The sequence below is a fragment of the Saccopteryx leptura genome, chromosome 1 (assembly GCF_036850995.1).
Source record: "Saccopteryx leptura isolate mSacLep1 chromosome 1, mSacLep1_pri_phased_curated, whole genome shotgun sequence".
In the NCBI taxonomy this organism is placed as follows: Eukaryota; Metazoa; Chordata; class Mammalia; order Chiroptera; family Emballonuridae; genus Saccopteryx; species Saccopteryx leptura.
The window spans coordinates 233,099,673-233,121,779 of NC_089503.1; the positions used below are offsets into that span (position 1 = coordinate 233,099,673).

The window sequence follows — 22,107 nt, forward strand, 5'->3', positions numbered from 1 at the left end:
TGAAATAATAAGCATTCTCTTGTTGAACATGGATAAATGCAAGTTGTACATTAGAAGCACCACAGCATTCCTTTTATGTATAATTTATGGAACTTTTAGCCAAAGATGATGAAAGTTTCCAAGAAGCCACAAAAATATCCCAAATCTCATTTTTCAGACATGCCCTGAATACTGAGTTATAATTATATTCTTTGAGGAAAAGCTTACCTCTTAACAAATCAGTTAAATGTCCATTAGACATATTGTCTAATTTAATTATGTTGATAGTTACTAAAGAAGATGTCAAAGGAGGCAGATTATGCAGAGAAACTCTCAGAGTCAGTATTATTTTATTCTTCTTAGTCTCATCTCCCAGCTCTCCAAAGTGGTAAATAGTATTTGTTAGCAATGATATGAATTAATCTTGATTTTATTTTGATACTTTTTTGTAATATGGGGGGAGGAGGACAGAGGTTTGGAAAAAGAAGCTCAGGATATCCTTTCTTTCTTTTTTTATTAAGTGAGAGGTGGGGAGAGAGAGAGACAAACTCTCACCCCAACCAGGATCCACCCAGCAAGCCCCTTAGTTGGTGATGCTCTGCCCATCTAGGGCAGCTGCTCTGTTGCTCAGCAACCATGCTATTTTAGCACCTAAAGTGAGGCCATGGAGCCATCCTCAGTGCCTGGGGCCAACGTGCTTGAAACATTCGAGCCATGGCTACAGGAGGAGAAGAGAGCAAGAAAGAGGAAGAGGAGGAGTAGAGAAGCAGACAGTTGCTTCTCCTTTGTGCCCTGACCAGGAATTGAACCTGGGACTTCCAAATGCCAGGCCAATGCTCTACCACTGAGCCAACTGGCCAGAGCCAGGATAGTCTTAAACATAGTTAGAAACAGCTTTTTTGGACCACAAAACCAGCATAAATGAATTATTGCTATTAATGAAGAAATCAGTTTATTTATGTTGATAGCTAGGAATAGATGGAAGGCATTCATCATGGGTCAGAATTTTTTAAACTCTCAATAACTTTACATTGTTGGCAACTTTAAGGTAGGCAAGGGAATGGACATCCCCCTTTGCTCCTACCCTGTGGACACAATCAGATGGCCCATACTTGAATCAGAAGCTGCTAGAATACTAATAGTAAAAGGAGTTTGAGTAGAGAACTGACTGGAGGACCAAAGAAGGGGCCATCATGGCACAGAAAGCCTGCCCACTTGCCTTAGGTGATCTCACTACATTCTGGTTTCAAAAAGAATCACCCCTACAATTTAGATGGAAGCCTTACTTAATAAGCCAGCTTTGTTATCCTCTTTGGAAAGCTGTCAACCTGATGAGAAAATGTTTATCATTACAAAAAAAAATCTGAGTTTTTTATAAAAGCAATTTAACAATAAATGTCAAAAGTTATGCAAACAATATTTGAACACAGAATCATACTTTTTAGCATTTGCCCTGAAGAAATAATTCAAAAGAGGAGGGTAATATTTAAGCCTAAAAATGTTCACTATATCATTTTGTGCAATTGCAAAAGAAAGGACACCTGAGAGCCAGAGAACACAGAATGTTAATTCTCTTGTCTCAGTGGAATTTTATGCAGCCGCTAAACCTAAGAATGATTAAGGCTGTAAGGCAAACACATTGATGACAAATACTGTAATGATGCTGAAAGTCATCTTGTAAAATTCTACACGTTACACTTTGAAGACTGGAAAAGAACACAGAGAAAATAATAGTGTTAGTGTACTTAAATATGGATACATTTTTGTTGCCATAATTATTTTGCCTTTTCATAATAACCTCTGTTTTGAAAAGACATGAATAAAAAACAGTTTCCAGGCTAAGAAAGATTACAGCCAAAGGAAAGTCACAAGGTTCTGTTGGCATAGTTAATGATACTGTAACAGACTTTTTGAGTTAGAGAACTGCTTTACTGAATTGACATGTCAGTTTTTTGCATCATAGCAAAGCTAGCTGTAATTCTCAGAGACAAACAAGATGTAACTGCAGAGAGAGCGGTTCCCAGACTGTTTCTGTGTGATCTTTCCAGTGTAGCCTGATTAATGTGAGGGAAGCAGAGGCTGGCAGAGTCAGTCCAGGATTTAGAAGCCTCAGCAGCACTGCCCCAATTTAAAGAGGACAAGAAAGAGAGCACTCACCCAAGGATCTCCTTCTCAAAGCACCAAACAGCACCTGGGCACAAGCCTTGATGTCCAGAGCTCAGGATTCTTTTTTTTTTTTTTTTTTTGTATTTTTCTGAAGCTGGAAACGGCCCGGGCCATCTTTGCTCCAATGGAGCCTTGGCTACGGGAGGGGAAGAGAGAGACAGAGAGGAAGGAAGGGGGGGGTGGAGAAGCAAATGGGCGCTTCTCCTATGTGCCCTGGCCGGGAATCGAACCCGGGTCCCCCGCACGCCAGGCCGACGCTCTACCGCTGAGCCAACCAGCCAGGGCCGAGCTCAGGATTCTAACCTCAGCCCTCAGTGACAACAGTCCACTTAATCTTTCAGTGATTCGGTGTTGATGATCACTCTGCTCCTGAAAGTGATTGTAAAAACTTCCAAGTACTTGGAGAGCACATTGCCAAAATCAGCTCATTTGAATTATTCTATTTCCATGAAAAGATATTTGAAACTTAGAGCCATGCACAAATTATATATATATATATATACGTAGGTGTCAAAAAGCAGAGAAAGAAATAAATATCCTTATAGAATGTCCTATGAAGATCAACAATAACTTTAATAATTATAGATGTTGCCTGACCTGTGGTGGCGCAGTAGATAAAGCGTCGACCTGGAATGCTGAGGTTGCCGGTTCAAAACCCTGGGCTTGCCCAGTCAAGGCACATATGGGAGTTGAAGCTTCCTGCTTCTCTCTCTCTCTCTCTCTCTCTCTCCTCTAAAATGAATAAATAAATAAAAATAATTTAAAAATAATAATAATTATAGATGTTAGATGTTGACCTCATCCACCCTCCTACAGTGCAGGTTTGACAGCTGAGACACAGGACTTGAAGTGAATGTACAAGATCTCATAGTGAGTTCATGGTGGAGCCAACTCCATTGTTGAATGTAGTGTTTAAGTTCCCAATGGATGTTTTTCTACTGAGTATCTCTTTATTGCCCAACCCTTCTCCCTCCCCTCCTGTGATGAGTTTAAATAGCACTTCTGTCAGTCTTGTTTTGATAGACTGAGTTTAAAGAGTTTTAATCCATATCATTGAATTAGTTAAGGTGATGCCATAACAGTTTGCTTCATCTTGTTACTTATTTAGAGTATTATTAACTCTTTGCTGGTGCCACATAGCCATCTTTTTCAGTATTAACAATAGACATTGCTAAGTTTATTGCCAGCAATACCATGTGCCCTGTGCCAAATCATTTACAAATCACTTGAACCTCATAGCAGCCCAATGACGTCTGCAGTGTTATTGTTTACATTTCACAACAGGAGGGAACTGAGGCACAGAGATGTTAGATAACTTGCCCAAAGACACACAGCCAGCAAGTGACAAAATTGGAATTTGATGACAGTTCTTTTGAAAATGTCGAAAAGTAAGAAAGAAATTTCACTTTAATGGAGAAAAAAAATAATGGCTTCACGATAGCCAAGCCAAGTATCCAAGTGGTGGTTTGTTCATTTGATTATGAGAGTGATAATTACAGAGCTCCAAAAGTTACCTGCATAACTAAAAATTGGAAGCAGACCTATATACTTTTGAAGTATTTTATATAATATCAGTGAAGGACGTTAATGATACTATTCATATTAGTGTATGGATCTCAGGTAAAATTGTTGAGTAATGAATGTCTCTATCTTGGATTATGAGTTCTGCCATATCAGTAGGAAAAGAAAATTGAGAGGTCATGTGTTCTGCTTGTCCACAACGTCCAAGTTCAAACAGAGCAGACACAAAGCTATACCCATAATGACCGACTCGACCTCACAGGATGGGGTGGAGGGTCAGGCAGGGCAGCCTCAGGACCTCTGCTTGGCTGTCTCAAGGCCTCAGCTGTCCAGGCCGGTCAGTTAACCTCCATATAAAGGAATAATGCAAAGGAATTACCTTCCTTCTTTTCAGCCTCTTCCCCAAACTAGTGGAAAATGAGCTACATGGCTTCATCCCAAGTTAAATTTGCGTATTTGAAACTATATGTCTATGAGCCCAACAGTGCTAGAGGGGAAGTGAAAGGCCTAAAGCAGACCCGTGGCCAGGCAGCAGGTGGTGAGCTGAGTTGATTATGTGTTTGTACCTTAAAACAATGGGATACTAATTATTTTTGGTCATGTATTCACTTTAGTAAAATATTTTGTGTGTGTGTGTGTGTATATATATATATATATCCATATATGTATATTTAAAATACAAATATATATTATGTATTATTACATATAAAATATATACAAAGATAGAAAATTTTAAAGGATAAGATAAAGAGAGGTATTAGTATTTTTTTCTCACTTTTCTATAGATTGTCGTGGAAAATCATTGCTCTATGTAGTAGCCCAACACCCATTTGAAGAGTTGCTATTAAAGTCCTACACCAAGGTCAGGGTGGGTGACCTTCCGTCTGATCCAGAACCATCTAGCTGAAGAGAACTTGAGGGATCATGCCGTCCGACCCCTCCATTGAACAGACGAGGAGACCAAGAGATGAAGGGACTTTTGCCTAAAGACCCCGTTTACAAGAGGACCTGATGAGATCTTGTACATATTTAAAGTTCGACATACTAGAACTAAGAGAGTATATCTTCATTGCTCTCACCACACATGCACACACACATGGTAACTGTGAGGTTATGGAGAAGTTAATTCATTCATTGTGGTAATAATTACAATTACACAAGGTATACTTATATCAAAACACGTTGTATACCTTAAATAGATACAAAATTTGTCAATCATCCTTTTAAAAAGCTGGAAAAAAATCAGTATGAAATAGGCATGTGATACTAATGAGCCAAGCTGAGGAATTGTTTCAACAAAAAGAGGTGTTTTTTTGTTTGTTCTTGTTTTTTTGGTAGCAGAAACGCTCTCTTCTCCCCATGAACAAGTTGAAATTGAAAAACTCTTTAAGAATTTATAACGGGCAAGTCCGGCATTTTGCAGATGAGGTTGAGGGCACGAGGTGGAATAGATGCTCAGGGAGAGGTGGTGTGTACACGACAGCAGGCGGCCAGGGAAGCACCAGGCGCTGCATTCTGGAGTCCCAGCTCCCACGTTGCAGCCTCAAACCCGGTGCTCACTCCTTCTTCAGCCACGAGGAAGCCCAGCTTCTGAGTGCTTCGGGGAGTTTTGGTGAGCCTCTTAAAGGTATCCAAATGAATTAGGTATTGTGCTTCACCTACACGCCAGTAATTCACTCCCAGTGAGCAGTTCTATTTTTCCAGATGTGCACTTTGTTCACAAGGGAGTTATGAGTAAATACCTCGTAAAAGAAATGTCCAATGAATGAACAACTGCAAAGCACCTGTTGCTCACAGCTGATTATTGTCTCCTCGCTTAGATTATAAAGAGCTTGAGAATGTGAAACTGCGTCTTTTTTAAAAATGTCTGACACCTACAGGTTTAGGTTCACACAGAAAAACAACCCTGAACAGAGACTAGATGATAAATCTTGTCTTTGTATCTAATGAAAAGGAAATGTCAGAGTTCAGACCAACATCAGCTACCTAAGGTTAGGGCTGTGTTATGACTGTCATGGGCCCCAGGCATGTTTGTCTTTGTGGATCCCTTTCTTCATGTAAAATACTATATATACAGTGTGTCCGTAAAGCCATGGTACACTTTTGACCGGTCACAGGAAAGCAACAAAAGATGATAGAAATGTGAAATCCGCACCAAATAAAAGGAAAACTCTCCCAGTTTCATACCTATTCAGTGCAGTTTGATGTGGGCTCACGCACATATTTTTTAGGGCCCCTTAGGTAGCTATCCCGTATAACCTCTACAGACTCGTCACTGACTGATGGCCTACCAGAACGGGGTTTCTCCACCAAACTGCCAGTTTCCTTCAACTGCTTATCCCACCGAGTAATGTTATTCCTATGTGGCGGCGCTTCGTTATAAACGCACCGATACTCACGTTGCACTTTGGTCATGGATTCGAATTTAGTGAGCCACAGAACACACTGAACTTTCCTCTGTACCGTCCACATCTCGACTGGCATGGCTGTGGGCTGCTCTGCTGTATACACGGTGTTATGTCATCATCTGCGCATACGCACATGCTGCCACATCATCCTACAGAAACTGGGAGGGTTTTCCTTTTATTTGGTGTAAATTTCACATTTCTATCGTCTTTTGTTGCTTTCCTGTGACCGGTCAAAAGTGCACCATGACTTTACGGACACATTGTATATTTTATAGCTGCATTAGTATGAAAATGAATAAAATCTAAACTGGATTTATTATTATATAGTTACTATAATATTCATGTGTATTTATTTTTTTCTTTCTTCTGAGCATAAAAATATTTAAAATTTAAAATTTTGCTGGGCTGCCAAAAGTGTGGTGGGCACTGGCTCTGTCCCCGCCATGCCTAGTGGACAGCCCTTCTTAGGATGGTGGGCAAAGACACTTCATAAAGTACAACTGGCCTTGTCTCTCTTCATCCTCATTGTAATAATGAACATTGCTAGCCCCCTTTAACATTTTTTTTCCATTTTTCTTGATGCTTCTCTCTGAGCAACAGATGGTTGAAGGATCCCTTTCTCCTGAAGTCACACCACGTGGCCCAGGAGAGCCAGTGGGTGCCCCCAGCCAGCACTTCCTATAGGGTCAAAACCTTTCTAAATGTCACTTTTAGCACTTTGCTCAGAAATTCCATTTTAAAAACTGGTGCTCTGTAGGGCTACTCATGTCGGTCTTTTGGCCATAGCATGATGACCACAAGGTGCGTGACCGAATCCAGAATTCCTTGATGATTCCGACAGACTGTGCCTTTGTTCTCAAAAATGGAGTCAACTAGAGAGATAATTTTTGCCAAACCAGTTTATCCATCACCGGGACACAAGGTTTTGTGAGGTGTTGTACAGTAGGCAAACAAACAAGAGAACAGTGACACCCACGTTGTGTTAGGCTTAATTTGAACCACTCATGAATGATGATGAACAATGATGTTACTGCCTATAAGCTAATGAACTAACTGCAACAATGGGATGGAATGTGTATGCAGTGGTTGCTAACAAGTCAATCTGAATGAGGCTTTTTAAAAAAAATGTAGACAATGATTTGAAAAGGGCTTGGGTTTTTTTTTATGGTTTTTTGTTTTGTTTTGTTTTGTATTTTTCTGAGTTTGGAAACAAGGAGGCAGTCAGACAGACTCCCACATGCGCCCGACCGGGATCCACCCGCACGCCCACTAGGGGGCAATGCTCTGCCCATCCGGGGCGCTGCTCTGTTGCAACCAGAGCCACTCCAGTGCCTGAGGCAGAGGCCACGGAGCCATCCCCAGCACCTGGGCCGTTCTTGCTCCAATGGAGCCTTGGCTGCAGGAGGGGAAGAGAGAGACAGAGAGGAAGGAGAGGGGAAGGGTGGAGAAGCAGATGGGCGCTTCTCCTGTGTGCCCTGGCCGGGAATCGAACCCAGGCCTTCTGCACGCCAGGCCGACGCTCTACCACTGAGCCAACCGGCCAGGGCCAAGGGCTTGGTTTTAAGGAGGCTAAAGTTCATCTTTATTTATGTATGGTTGCTGTCTTTCTGTTTTCTTCCACTGAAAACTTTACTTTCTGAATCTTTGTCAACTTTGCTCAAAAATTATATTTTAAAAACTGGTGCTCAATTCTGATTCCCCTCAGTGTAGTCTTCTCTCTTTGAACTCGGTATTATAAAGGACATGGTCATTTGAAAACATTTCTAGGCCACTAGTTTTTTTGAATATAGCAGATGGAACCAAAGTTTAATTTGAAGAGTATCTTGAGTTCCCATAAATTTATCAAATTACCTCAGAATTAGTTAACTCTTTCTAAGATTACTAAAAACAAAGAGACAAATATGATACTCTGACCTAAGAATAATCTCAATTCTTTGGAACAATGGGAATATTTTTTACATCTAATGGAATTGTAGGTAAACATCCTGACTTTTTTTCTTGAAATCTAGTACTTTATTGTATCAATGGCAACATACCATACTTATTTAACAGGCTAATAATAGACAGTACTCATACTATTAAGTCAGTTGTTTTAACTGTCATTCATATAAACTATATATCACATAAATCAATTCCGTTACTGTCACCAAATATTTTGTCTTACCAGTCATAAGATCTATTTGAATTTCCCAATATCAAATGCATTCACTAAATTTCGGCTTTGAAAGAAAATTTAATTGAAATATATGACTTCCCCTGTTCTTTCTTTTTCCTCATAACCTTTTCATGCGAGAGTCTAGGTTTGTATGTTTTTTGTGTCAAAGACAGATGTTATAAAACTATCTCAACAGTTCTCTTAATACAGTTACCTTTGCTAGAAAACCTTTAATTGCAGCACCCCAGCAAATCTCTGTGTATTTCCCTGATGAGAAAAACTAAGTACTTCAGATAACATAATCCCAATAATTTGAACCCGAGAATTTGTTTATTAATTCGGGGGAATAGATGCTCACCTTTAGGATGTGAAGGATTTGGTAAAGGGAAGGTTTCAGGGGGAGGGAAAATAGGCCTGATTCCCTTCTTCCGCCAACATAGTTTTGTACCTGTATCCTCTTGGAGTCCATTGTCTCCTTTGCATTTAAATCATCATTCTGAGAAAGGTACCACAACACCCATAGCAGCTCCATCACCAAAGTTGTTTTACTTCCTGTATTCCTGGGAGCAGCAGTAGAAGTAAGTGGTAGCTGACCTGTATGTTTTGTGACGTGTCCAGATGAATGTGTATAAAGTGCAACACAAGATTCCTTGTTATGGTGTCACCAAAGGTAATAGTAATAAGAGAATCAGCCAAGAAGGTCATGTGTCACTTCATAAACTGCCATTAGAATTCATGTAAATGTAAAGATGTGTAATCCTAAACTGATTATGTCATATTAGTCCATTATCAGTCACTATATTTATAAGACACAGCTTACGATTTTTCTTATGTGGATAAAGTTAAGCTAACCAGTCAGCTCATAACAGTATTTCACTCTTTACTCAGGAGAGTCACATAAAAAGGCAAATTCCTACTTGTAATGATGCCTTTTCAGTAATCCATGTGGAATCTGTGGATGATTCCATCAGAGCCAGCATAACTCATTGGATTTGGAAAAGGAAACTTAATAATGAGTCAGATTCTTCTGTGGGAGAAGCAGGACATGTTTAGAAGCTGCCTTAACTGTTTCAGGTCAAGCAGACATCTTTGTGCACATTAAAACTTTGCACTAATAAATGACTGATTTACTAAGGAGGTCTTTAGAGCCTGAGATGGTTAATGGACTTTCCATAAATTTGTACTTTTTAAATTAAATTTATTGGAGTGACATTGGTTAATAAGATTTTATAGGTTTCAAGTGTACAATTGCATGATCTATCTTCTGTATATTTCATTTGTGCCCACCCCCCAAAGTCAAATCTTGTCCCATCACCATATATTTGACCGCCTCTACTCTTTAGTACCCCCAAAGCCCTTGCCCTGTGGTAACCACCATATTATTGTCTTTATGAGTTTTTGTTTGCTTTTCTTCTTTGTTCATTTGTTGCATTTAGTTTTATGTCTGACGTACGAGTGAAATCATATGATTCTAAACTTTTTCTGACTCATTTTGCTCAGCATGATATTCTCAAGGTCCATCCATGTTGTCACAAATGGCAGAATTTCATCTTTTCTCTGGCTGAATAAGTACTCCATTGTATATATGTCCTTTTTACTCCAAATTTATCCCTGGAGTTTGGATTCTGGAGTTAACAATTTATGTTATTGCTCCTCCACTTACCAGCTCTGTGTCCTTGAGTAGGTTACCTAACCTCTCTGTGCTCACTGTCTCCCTCCATGAAGGAGGCATGATGGTAACAGCCATACTCCTCTGGGTCTTGTAGAGTGGGTTAAAATGGGAGAATGCATCTGAAGTGATTAGGATAGTGTCAGCACAAAGTTCAGATTATTATTTTTTTACTCTGTTCCTAACTAAATACTGTGTTTTGTTTAAAAAAAAAATCCTGAGATACTCTAAGTATATAAATGGACACATTTACCTAACAGTGTGCTAGTTGCTGCATAGGCAGCCTCTCGTTGACCTTCCCCACAGCAGTCCCAGGGAAGCACCTTCAGGTCCATTTTACAGACCAGAAGACAAAAGCTCTGTGAGTTTAAGGTCGTGGAACCATTCCTGATTGACCCCAGTCTCTCCGGCTCCAAAGCCCGGGACCTTTCCGGGACACCCTTCCTGTGGGTCCGCTCTCCAGACCCCTGCTAGCTCTGCTCTCTGATTCCTCTGCGGCCGTTCTAGAGGTTCGGGGCTTCCTTGGCTCTCACACGCTCAGTCTGTCCTTTGTGTACAATTTCACAATTTTTCTTTACATTCCACAACCGCAGACCTGTTTGTCGTGTCCCCCTGATACAGCCTCTTCTGTCCTCTGGGTTCTAGTCCCCTTTACACAAGTACAAACAGTTCCCTTTTCCTTTTCCCGTATCCTTTCTCCCTTCTCTTAATAAAAAATTATGCACAAACCAAAGAGCCAGGAAGTTATCTTGGCCAGTGGAATACATTAATTTGTTTTATGTTGAAAGTATAAATTGTCCTTGGAGGTTTGCCTGGTCCCTCCCCCCCAATAATGTGTATTCATGACCAAATAATGCACAGGGCTTAGGCTCTTTTTTGCTTTTAAAGGTGTCTCAGTTTTGTTATAGCAGTCGGGTAGGTTGCTATAGAAACAAATGTTTTGTATTAAAGGCTGCAATTAATTAGAAAAAGTCAAAATCAAAGTGGTCCAAGATTTTTTTTTTTAAGTGCTCATTAGAAAATGAATAAAAACTGATCTTAAACATTCTCTTCTCGGGAACATTTTTCCCAAAATAACATTAGCTGGATCCTATATCAGGTAGAATCAGTAATTACTATTTTTCTAGTCTTGTTCTTGTTTGCTGAGTATGGATGGGTGCCCTTGCAAATACAAGGCCATTTAATCAAGATTCTGTACCTTTTAAAAATATAGCAAGAGGTAAGTCAATAAGTTTTTAAAAATAACAGCGAAGCACCAGAAGTGAATAGAAATAAACTCTTATGCTAGCTAAATTGATATCAGAACATGGCAACAGCTTTAGAGAATGTGCCAAACCAGAAGTCAAGAGACTTCTAGGAAAATCACAAGTTTTTGATAATTTTCATGAAAACATTATTTTAAGCAAAATACCTTTTACTGCTATCTGAAAATAAAGGGAGTGAAAATATAGATCTTAGCTTTAGTTTAAATGGTAGAAAAAGATGGTTGGACAATGTATACTTGTAGTGCTGGCTTTTCTAACAGACACTTGGAAAGAAGACATGTATTTGATTTGCTAATGTAAGGTCTACCGGAAAGTTCTGTCCGTTTCTATCACAACAAGTTTCGACACATAAGCACATGTTTATTTGGTGCATGTGTGCCTCTCTATTTTTATCACTTAATGTATACAATACTAACGTAGCAAATTAACTAAAACAAAGTTGATTCACGTTAGTCTTATGTGTGAAGCGATAGTGTACCCATGGCTACTGATAAAGTTCATTTACGCCACTGTATTGTATACAAATTTCAACAAGGAAGAAATGCTACAGAAGCATGTAGAAATTTATTGAAAGTGTTTGGTGAAGGTACAGTTTCTGATAGGACATGCAGAAGATGGTTCGAAAAATTCGAAACAGGTCATTTCGACCTTTCTGATAAGCCATGTTCTGGGTGACCATCTTTGATCAATGACGATGTTGTTAAGACCATGTTGGAGCAAGATCCTTTTCTGACAACATCAGAGATCTCAGAAGGGCTTAATTCAGCTCAGCAAACCATTTCGGACCATATTCAGAAGATAGGATTGGTGTGGAAATATATTATTTAATAAAGTTTATTGATGGTAAGAAAAATTTGTATTTTGTTTTATTCCAAAAACAGACAGAACTTTCCGGTAAACCTTATACTATCTACTTTATAAAATATTGTTTTCTATGGTGAACATTTGTTAGATAACTGCTGTGTACCTGTGAGCAATTATGTCATATGGCTATACATCTAGATCTATGTCTGTTTAGTGGATAGCATCTGTTTATAGTTGTCTTTTGTTATTTTAAGTTTTTTTGTTTTGTTTTGTTTTGTTTTATTGAATTGAGATAGAGAGAAGGAGAGAAACACTGATTCATTGTTTCACTTTAGTTATGCACTCATTGGTTGATTCCTGTATGTGCCCTGACCAGGGATCGACCTGGAATCTTGGCATATCAGGACAATACTCTAACCAACTGAGCTACTGAGCCAAGGCTGTTGTTTTAGCTTTTAACCACCTGTGTTCCACTCTTTTCATTTGTGAGATAATATGAAAAGGAGATTAAAGGAATGATTTAAAGGATTACCTTCACCCATTACACGCTCCTCCCTTAAGCAACTAGAAAATTGAGCAAATTACTTCATCTCAAACTAAGTTGGTACACTTAGAGCTATAGGTCTGTGAGCCAAAGTGTGCAGTGGTGAAGCTAGAGGTAGGAGTTCTGGAACGGACCCTTTCTGCCAGACACTTCCAGTGATGTCAAAGGGAGTCCCATGAGCATATAACCCCTGGCGTATTTGTTCCCCATCCCTTTCATCTTACCCGAAAACCTCAGGACTCTCCGTTTTAACTAAGGGAGAATGGAGAAAGAGCTATCTAAAGAGAAGGTTCTGGATCAGAATCTGCAGTGTGCACAAGATGATGGAGTGCTCTTTTGCAAGTTTGGCAGACATTCCTATCAGTGTTTCTACTGATAAATATTTTCACAATTCTGGGACTTGCCAAAGCTATAGCTAAGCTGTATGCATGCCTCCCACATTGCGTGCATACATCTTTCAGAGAGGAAAGCATTATCATATTTAATGTTTTGTACCAGTTCCTTAAGTCCTCCTGGATTTGAGCTCTGAGAAATGAAAACTGGTCCATGTGAATGCTTCTTTCTGGGCCGCTGTGGGGGGAATAAGGCAGCGATGGCAGATCTAATGAGCCATGCTTCTTTTGCTGCCTCTTGAGAGTACAGGAAGTATATGTTTTCTGGCAGTTAATCCAACTCTCCCAGTCTGCTCCACCCTAGACACCCTCCCATGGGATGGAACTGCTTGAGGTAGTAGTAACTCTTACTATCTATTTCATTCTTTCATTCTTTCTGTTGAGAATGGACTTCTAAATCATAAATCACAAAACTTAAGAACTGTTAACTTCTTAAAATTTATTAAATTAATTCCATTGTTGTGGAAATAAGAAAACTCCAGAGTCCCACAGTTAATGGCACAGACCAAGTATACTTGATATACAATCTTACATTAGCTATATTAATTTCAGGTATACAATACAGTGATTCAACCTTTGTATACCATAAATTATGATCACCCCACTAATTCTAATGATCATCTGTCACCATGTAAATTTATCACAATACTGTGAACTGTATTCCCCTTCCCCTTTTCACCCATTCCCCACCCCCACCCTTCTGTTAACCATCCCTTTGGTGTCTGTTTCTATGAGTATGTTTTTGTTTTGCTTGCTTGTTTGTTTTGTTGTTAGATTCCACATATAAATGAAAGCATATAGTATTGCTCTTACTCTTCCTGAGTTATTTCACTTAGCATAATGCCCTCTAGATCTGTCTATGTTGTCTCAATGGCAAGATTTCACTCATTTTAATTGCTGTGTAACATTCCATTGTGTGTGAGTGTGTGTATTTATCCCGGATTCTTTATCCAGTCATCTATCGATGGATTCCTAGGTTGCGTCCACACCTTGACTGTTGTAAATAATGCAGTGAACATGGGGATGCATATGTCTTTTCAATTTTATGTTCTTGGTTCCTCTGGATAAATACCCAGAAATGGAATTGCTGGGCTGTAGAGTACATTTATTTTTAAGACTCTTTTCAGTGTCACACTGCAGTCTGTGACAAAACCCTGTGATGCATTTCTACTGCCCTAATGGTCAGTGAACACAGAAATGAGCCAACTAAAAATTCAAAGATCAGCAAAGTTAAACAGTCAAGTACTAAGTTTTTATAATCTATCACCATCTCAAGAATTGAAAAGATGATAACACCTTGTATTATGCTTGGCTACTGTATATTGTAGGTTAAAAAAAATAAGTTATGGAATCATGTGCAAATGATGATCTAATCTGTGTTTTATATATGTATTTAAATACATATACATACAAAAGTCTGGAAGAGTAGACTGTTAGCATTAACAATGTTTATCTCTGAGGGTAGAATTACAGAGAGACGTCCACTTTGGAGTTATTATGTGACTATTTTACAGAAATAATTTTAATATAAAAATCAGTAAAGCTATTTCAGAAAGAGAGGGCCAGACTGTGGCCCTAGAAACCCTGCTGTGATGAAGGTAGGGATAAAATTACTAGACCAATCAAACGTAGCTCACTAACCATTCAAATCTACTTGGCATTTACTTGGTGACCATTGTGCAGAAAGGGCCTGGCACAACAGTAGGTGTCCAATAAATGTTAGGTATTAGCATTCATTTATTCACTTTATTGTGTGTGAAAGAGATTTGGTCCCAGTGGTCGAGGAGCACACACTGGAGTGGGACAGACATGACAGAAAAGACTGGGACATGGTGTGTTTACCCAGCCACTGGAGGGAGTATTCTGTGCAGAGTCCTGGTGTCCTTCACTGAGTGTGTGAAAAAAGAAAAAAAAAAGTTGCTCATCTGGACTGAGGGTTAGGCTCATGTAATTGACAAATTTTACACAGAAAACTAATTTTGGAATCAATGAGTCAATTTCTAACTAAAACACTTCTTTAGAAAGTCCCATTGTAGTAAGTTCAAAACAAGTGACTCAGAGCTGCTAGTAGTTTATAACAGAAGAAGGGAGAAGGACAGACATTCCAAGAAGTTGCTAAATCAGAATGCTACACTCTTGCCCTCAGGGCTCCTGAATTTAGTTACTCATTGATATACAGATCCCAGTGAACTAATTAATGGAAATATAGAAATTATCCTTTTGCTTTCTTAAAAATAATGTAACAAATGATTATTTCTTTTTTATTGAAATGCTTGCTACAAGATCATTCTGCATGATACTTGCAAATCCTCAGCGCCCAGGTCAAATGTGAGCAGCCCAAAGTAGCTGGACCTTCCCCACTCCATCCCACCCCTCCCCCCACCTTGGCTTCCCCCCTCCCCCCACCCCGCCCCACCCCGCTCTGTCATTCCTTCTGGGCTGCTTCCATTCCAAACGTGAGCTTTCATTCCTTTGCCCTCGATGCTGCTTTGGAGTTAGATTCCTTGGACACTACTTTTTAGTCTCTAGAGGAAAAAAACACAGTCACAACTCCTCCTAACATACAGCCAACATCTCTATTGGTCTAGAAAAAAAAAAGTTAAATGCTTTCCCGTTATCAATTTTTGGAAGTTCCAGGAAAGCCCAACTCATTACTTGGCTGCCCAAGAAGGGGGCTTGAGACCCGAAAGAGGCAAAGGGAGGGACTTGGTTAGAGAGAGGGGGCGGGGCAGCCTGTGCTAAACTGGGGGCCGCTGAGGCCGAGCCACGCCTCCTTTTCTCCCGCTGGCCTCTCCCGCCGGGACCGAGACTCTTATTTTGAAGGACCATAGGCAAAAGCTTTTCAGAGGCTCACTGAGTCACAGCGTGTTATATAGCCCGGGTACCTGCCCGGTGCCTCAGCCCTCAGAGGCTGCGCTGGCCGGGATTAGAAAGCAGCGGGCGCGGAGCAGAGACCAGAGAAGTAAGTGCGGGAACCGGCTCCTCGGTTGGTAAGAAAAGATGAATTAAAGGGAGTGGGGGGTGGTAGCAGGAGAGCTGGGAGTGGGAGGGCTTTAGAAGGGGGGTGTGTGTCGGGGTGCGGGGAAGACAGAAAAACTTGTAAAGGCAGGGTTTCCAGACGCCTAGGTCCCCTCACTGAGCTCGCTCTCTCCCCCTCCCCTTGCCTGATCCGGCTGCACCACTGAAAGCTGAGCTCCAGATGGGAATTTTGCATCATAACAGGGTCGGGACTGGGGATGCTTTGCCTCCACAGTGATCCCTCTGCTCTTTGACGTTTCTGAGCCCATTCCTCCCCTAATCGTGGCCCCTCTCGTAAAGGAGTCAAACTTGGTGTGGGAGGGCAGAGAACGCCGGGGGTGGGGGGTTGGGGTGGGGGGGGGATGATCTCATTCCCAGGCAGCTGGTGGGGGAAGGAGGGATCCATCCATCCTGAGCCAAGCCTGGGCGCTGCACCCGTGCCCCTCTCCAACTCCACCCTCCTTTCTTTAGGAAGAGTTCACCCCACTTTGGCGCCATTCAAAAAAAGTTTGTGTAACTTGGGGGACTCTTCCTGGCCGGGGTGCGGTGGCCGGCACACAGTAGGTGTGTGTTCCTGGCTTGCTGGTGCTGTGGGCTCCCAGCTCCATCCCTGCGGTGTTGTGGCTGCGGCTTTGTTAGCAGTCCGGGCTCTGAGCTGGGGCTGGGACGTGGCTGCGGCGGTAGCTTCCAACTGAAAGGATTCTGTGAACAGTTAGGTTGGCCCTCTCTGGGTTTCTGTGTGTCCCCAAACTTGGAGGACAGACCCGGAAGGTGGGGTTGGGAGAGAGGAGGCTGGCCCCTGGCTAGGCCCCACCCAGAGTCTAGACTCTAGAGGCTTCTCTCATTTGCCTTATTTAATATTTGGGGGCACATCTTTCCCGCATGGTGAGTGGTCATAGACTCCAGAATGGAGAGTTTGGGTCACTTGAACCAAGAGCGAGGTGGGGACAGAAGGGGGCGTGGGGAGTGGGGGTTGCAACGTGTGTCCCTGGGTGCAGGCACCTTCCCATCCTGCTGAGCTGGGTCCTGCTTTATTAGCAGGCCTAGACTAGCCCAGCCTTGCTGCTGGTGCAGACAAAACAACCAGGACCACCAGGACCGCTGTGCACTGAACAGACCCAGGAGCCTTTGGGAGTCCCGCGCTAGCTGGATCTACATTTCTATTTGCAGTCACAGATGACTAGCATGAGAAAGACAAAAACGGAGTGCCGCGGGTTTCTGACATGGAATAAGTATGTTCCTGGGTAAACAGCCTTTGAAAAGCTACCCTCACCACCAGTCCCACCCTGCCCAATCCTTCAAGCTTAGCAGTGGTCTTACCAACTCTGCAAACTGCCAAGTTTTGCCTTTGAGGATATTTTCTTGGTTTATGTGATGAAGCTCCTGACAGGACTGTCTCAATAACTGCCACTAAGGTAAAATTGGCCAGTTGATTGTCCAGGCAGTTTGGCTTGGTTGCTTCCACCTCAGTGAAAAGGCACCAGTTTTTTTATATCTCTAAGGAAAGGGATCTTCTTTTTCTGAAGACCTGGCAGACTTTGCTTTAATAATGAGGTTTGAGGGGATTTTCCTGCTAATCTGCTTATATTGATTGATACACAGACAATTGGAAGTACTTGTATCCCTGTGCCTTATAGTGATGGTAAGAGTTATACCTTAAGAGAAAGGAAGTTAAGTGGTTAGCACATCTATGAACAATGATTAATGAAAAGGCAAGAGCTTTATCAGGGGTAGTCAACCTTTTTATACCTACCGCCCACTTTTGTATCTCTGTTAGTAGTAAAATTTTCTAAACGCCCACTGGTTCCACAGTAATGGTGATTTATAAAGTAGGGAAGTAACTTTACTTTATAAATTTATAAAGCAGAGTTACAGCAAGTTAAAGCATATAATAATAATTACTTACCAAGTACTTTATGTCAGATTTTCGCTAAGTTTGGCAGAATAAATCTTTATAAAACAACTTACTATAGTTAAATCTATCTTTTTATTTATACTTTGGTTGCTTCGCTACCACCCACCATGAAAGCTGGAACGCCCCCTAGTGGGCGATAGGGACCAGGTTGACTACCACTGAGCTGTATGATCAACAGATTTTTCAACTAATTCCTAAGCCTTATTTTTTACTCATTCCATTTATTATACATACAATAAGATTTATTTAATATTTTTTTTTTTGTCTTTAGAGTAAGCATTGGGATGGGTTGCCCACTGCCCTTACTACATCCATTAATAGAAAACTAGATATGTACAATGAGTAACAAAATAAGCCAACATCCTAACCATCACTTTGGCTGTGTGGAGACTTGATGCTCTGCACGAAGAGCATGAGGAGGTGGTTGAAAAGGATGTAGCTTTATTTTTTGTGACTGTTGAAATCTGTGAATCACAGAATTCTGACAGCTGTTCTGATGTAGTTGCTCACCTGCTTTAAATGGTGTAATAACTGAATGCCACTCTGTTCCAGGTGAGATCACTGACTTTGTAAACAATAGATAGCTGTCCTAGTTAGAGTAGCCTTGGTATGCTTCAGTATATCTCGTGGGCTCTAGTTTATAGTTGACTTCTCAAACTTCTTAAGAGAGAATAAAAAGTAAATACTACTTGCCACATTGCATTGTGGTTTATGTGTAAAACTTTACTGTAGTAAAGTTATACTATTTGTATTGTTTTTGAGGATAGCTCCTTTTTTTTCCTCTAAAATATTATTTTCCCTAGCCTATAGTAAATCTTACATTCTACTGTATTTGAAACAACTGTATATTACTGAATTATAATGCATTTCCTGGAATTATCAAGGAGTCTACACTGCTCAAGGTGCTAAAGTTATCATTTCAAGAGGAAGCTATTTATTTGTTCAATTATTATTTTATTAAGTGAGAGTTGGGGACTCTCACATTTGCCCTGACCTGAATCCACCTGGCAAGCCCCCTACCAGGTGATGCTCTGTGTCTGGTCTGCTGCTCCATTGCTTGGCAACCAAGCTATGTTAGGTCCTGAGAGGAAGCCATGGAGGCATCCTCAGCACTGAGGCCAACTTTGCTCATTTGAGCCATGGCTGCAGGAGAGGAAGAGAGAGAGAGATGGGGGGAGAAGGGGAGAAGCAGATGGTCACTTCTGTGTGCCCTGACCTGGAATTGAACCCGGGACTTCCACATACCCAGCCAACGCTCTACCAATGACCCAACTGGCCAGGGCCTGTTCAGTTATTAATTGTCAAAACAATTGTTGATTTACACACACACACACACACACACATACACACATACACACCCGCTTTCCAGGTTACTTTCACAATCATTAAGAACTATGCTAGAGATTATCTTTCCTTTTCTGTAAGTTTCTACATAAACAATTTCATATCAAAATGTACTCTTTCAGCATTTGTTTCAGAGGATCCAGATAAACATTGGGTAATCAAAGTTGACTATGCTCCTAAAATTACCTACTATTTAGTATCTTGCAAGGTAATTCTCTTCTGCAAGAGAATTCTTTAAAGTAATTCTCTTCTTCAAATGAGAAGGGTGGTAGATGCTAAATATAGACTCTAAAATTAAGGATTTGTTAAAAGAGCTCTAACCTCTTCTTTGAAAGTGTTCCCAGTACATTATACTTATTTGCCTGTTTTAATAATATTGAGACACAGAACAAGAAATGGACCTCTATCAGATTTTAAAGAAAGATGTAGGGAAAATAAGAATTCCATCCAGGACCATCAAGAGATAAAACTGACGCACAAGATTCTGCCTAGTTCTGTGTCCCTGGTTTTTGGTTCTAGAAAATCTCAGAGTTTACACTAACAGAAGAGATTTTTCCCCCAGGGATGCTCGGTATCAGTTTTTGTCAAAGGGTCAAGAATTAAAGATGGTAGATGAGAAAGGATTCATCCAAGGAGATTTTATGAGTGGAAAGCAATAGCCCATTCTTGCAGGAGAGGTGTGGAAATAAAATGGAAGTAGGCAAAGCCTGAGGTGCCAGGAGATGAGAAACACCATTCTGAAAACAGCGGCATGCTCAGCTCTTTGCCCAACCCCATCGACTGTTGAAGGCATAGATATCTTCCTGAGCAGTAAGCCTTAGCTGCCTTATTGGTTATGTGCTTTAGGGTTAACCGCAATTGGCAACATAAGCCATTCCAGTTAGGTGAGCCTCTCTTACTTGTATATTTTGGATAATGACTATGAGGGAACAAACTGAAGATGTGGGTGGTTAGTTAATGTCAGTTCTGAGTCTCCAGCTGAATGTGCATTGGCCCGACTGCCAAGGCTCCACCACTGTGGGTGATTTTCACAGTTTGGCATTGACTTCTGGATGGTGGAAAGCCTTATTTGATGGGAAAGATTTCCTCCTGAGGGAGATGCTGCCATTTGCAGGCAAGGTGTGTCAGCCAGAAGAAAGAAGCAAATACCATGTTTTGGTTCCTATTGGCAAAGCTTTGCAATGTTTTTTTCCATATAGGAGCGTTAAAAATAGATTTATAGGAAGACACACAAAACCAAAGAAAACGAACAGACGCTGAAGTTTTACCAAGGGGAGGAAAGAGAACTAGCCTTTTTTAAAATAGCTGTCACTATTAGGCTCTCCTGGGTGTGTTGCAGTATTTACCATGTTAAGTTCTCACAGCATGCTCCCCGGTGGGCCCACCACATGTCTGGTATTCAAGGACTGGGATCAGGGACCCTATCTACATAGAAATGAAGCACCACTGGACCACCACCCATCAGAATCAAAAGCTGGATCCCACTTTTCAAACACCTGTGACGCCTTTGAGCAACTGTCACACTTCCCGAGACTTTGCAGCCCTCAGCTTTCGGATAGGTTGGATGCTGAATGCGGGTTTGTACATTGGGTGCCGGGCACTCTGAACACACATTCTCATTGGAACTATGGCCACACTGCCTGGTTGTGGCCAGGACATCGTAGCCAGCACAACCCGGACATCGTAGCCGAACTATCCGGCTGCTTTATTAATAGGACCTTAGAATCGAGCCACTATATATAACATGTTTTGTTTGGTTTTGTTTTATGGTTTTTAAGCCCAGCCACAATGGCAAAAAGGGACCCCGCCTTCTCTCTTTCCATGTAAACCCTGAAGGGAAAATAAAGGTACACAGAGATACATTTCCTTTCCTACTCCCCTTGTGCTAACAGAGACCCCACCCTGGTACTGCAGAGCTGTGGGGGGGGGGGGGTCCCAGCAATAGCTGGCTTCATAGGAACAGAGGGGATAGTGAAGGGGGAAGAGGACACAGAGAATGGGACAGAAATAGGCTTGGCTGTCAGTCCGCTATGGGCCCTATTTTGCATAGCCAGTCGAGCTGAGCTGCCTGTGAGTTGACATTATTTTCTTACTAAACAATTTTTGCAATATAACTTGGACCTAGCCATCAGCACTACTTGGTTATAAGTTCACTGATTTTTAGAGTCAGGGTTAGATTTTAAGTGGCATTTTTAATAGTAGAAAGAAAGCAGATTTACAGGCATTTTATTTTTCTTTTTGATGCCAGTTCATAAAATTCCCAAATAATTCTTATTTGGGAGTGGATAGGCTTAACCTAACTTGAGTGCTATCATATAATTATTATATTCTAAGCCATATAATAAATACGATTTGATGAACACTTACTTTATACAAAAAAAAATGCACTAAAATGCTTAATTCGTTTTGTCAGGCAACTCTCACCACAATCCCACGTAGTAAGTACTGTTAGAACCCCTTTCTTAAAAAGGAGGAAAGGGAGATTTTGAGAGGGTGGTTTTCCCGGAGTCACACAGAGCAGAGATGGCCAGGCCGGGGCCTCATTAACACAGCAAATATTGTAGAGCAAATCCTGGGCCCTGCGTACTGGCTCAGACACCAAGAATAAAGTAGTGACCTGAATGGACACATATGCAGAAATCCTTGCCTTCATGGGGCTTATGTGCCAGTGATAGGAGACAAAATGTAAACAAAATTATCTAACCATCCAGTGCTTCCAATGGAACTACATGTAGGCTATGGGGAAGATGAAGCTAGGGAACGAGGATCAGGCTAATGCCAGGTTAGAGGTCGGGCTGCGGTTCCCTGAGGCAGACAGTCAGGCTGCAGATGGCCACGAGTTGACACAGTGAGTCCATGAGTATTTCCGCTATCGTTTCTCGCAGCAAATCGTTTTATTGTGTAACACCGAATACTTGAGTATGTGC

At 41.1% G+C, this 22,107-nt stretch overlaps 1 protein-coding gene across 7 annotated transcripts in view; it reads left to right on the forward strand.

Moving 5' to 3' along the window:
* PALLD (palladin, cytoskeletal associated protein) overlaps nt 1-22,107 on the forward strand; it is a 388,850-nt gene that overhangs the window by 283,055 nt on the left and 83,688 nt on the right. The window contains exon 1 of one of the 7 annotated variants that reach the window (XM_066387848.1): nt 15,733-15,865. The exons of the other annotated variants lie outside the window; for them this stretch is intronic. The gene's annotated coding sequence lies outside the window, so the exon portion shown is untranslated. Of the gene's footprint in view, nt 1-15,732; nt 15,866-22,107 lie in introns of those variants that run through there. 7 annotated transcript variants of the gene reach the window in all.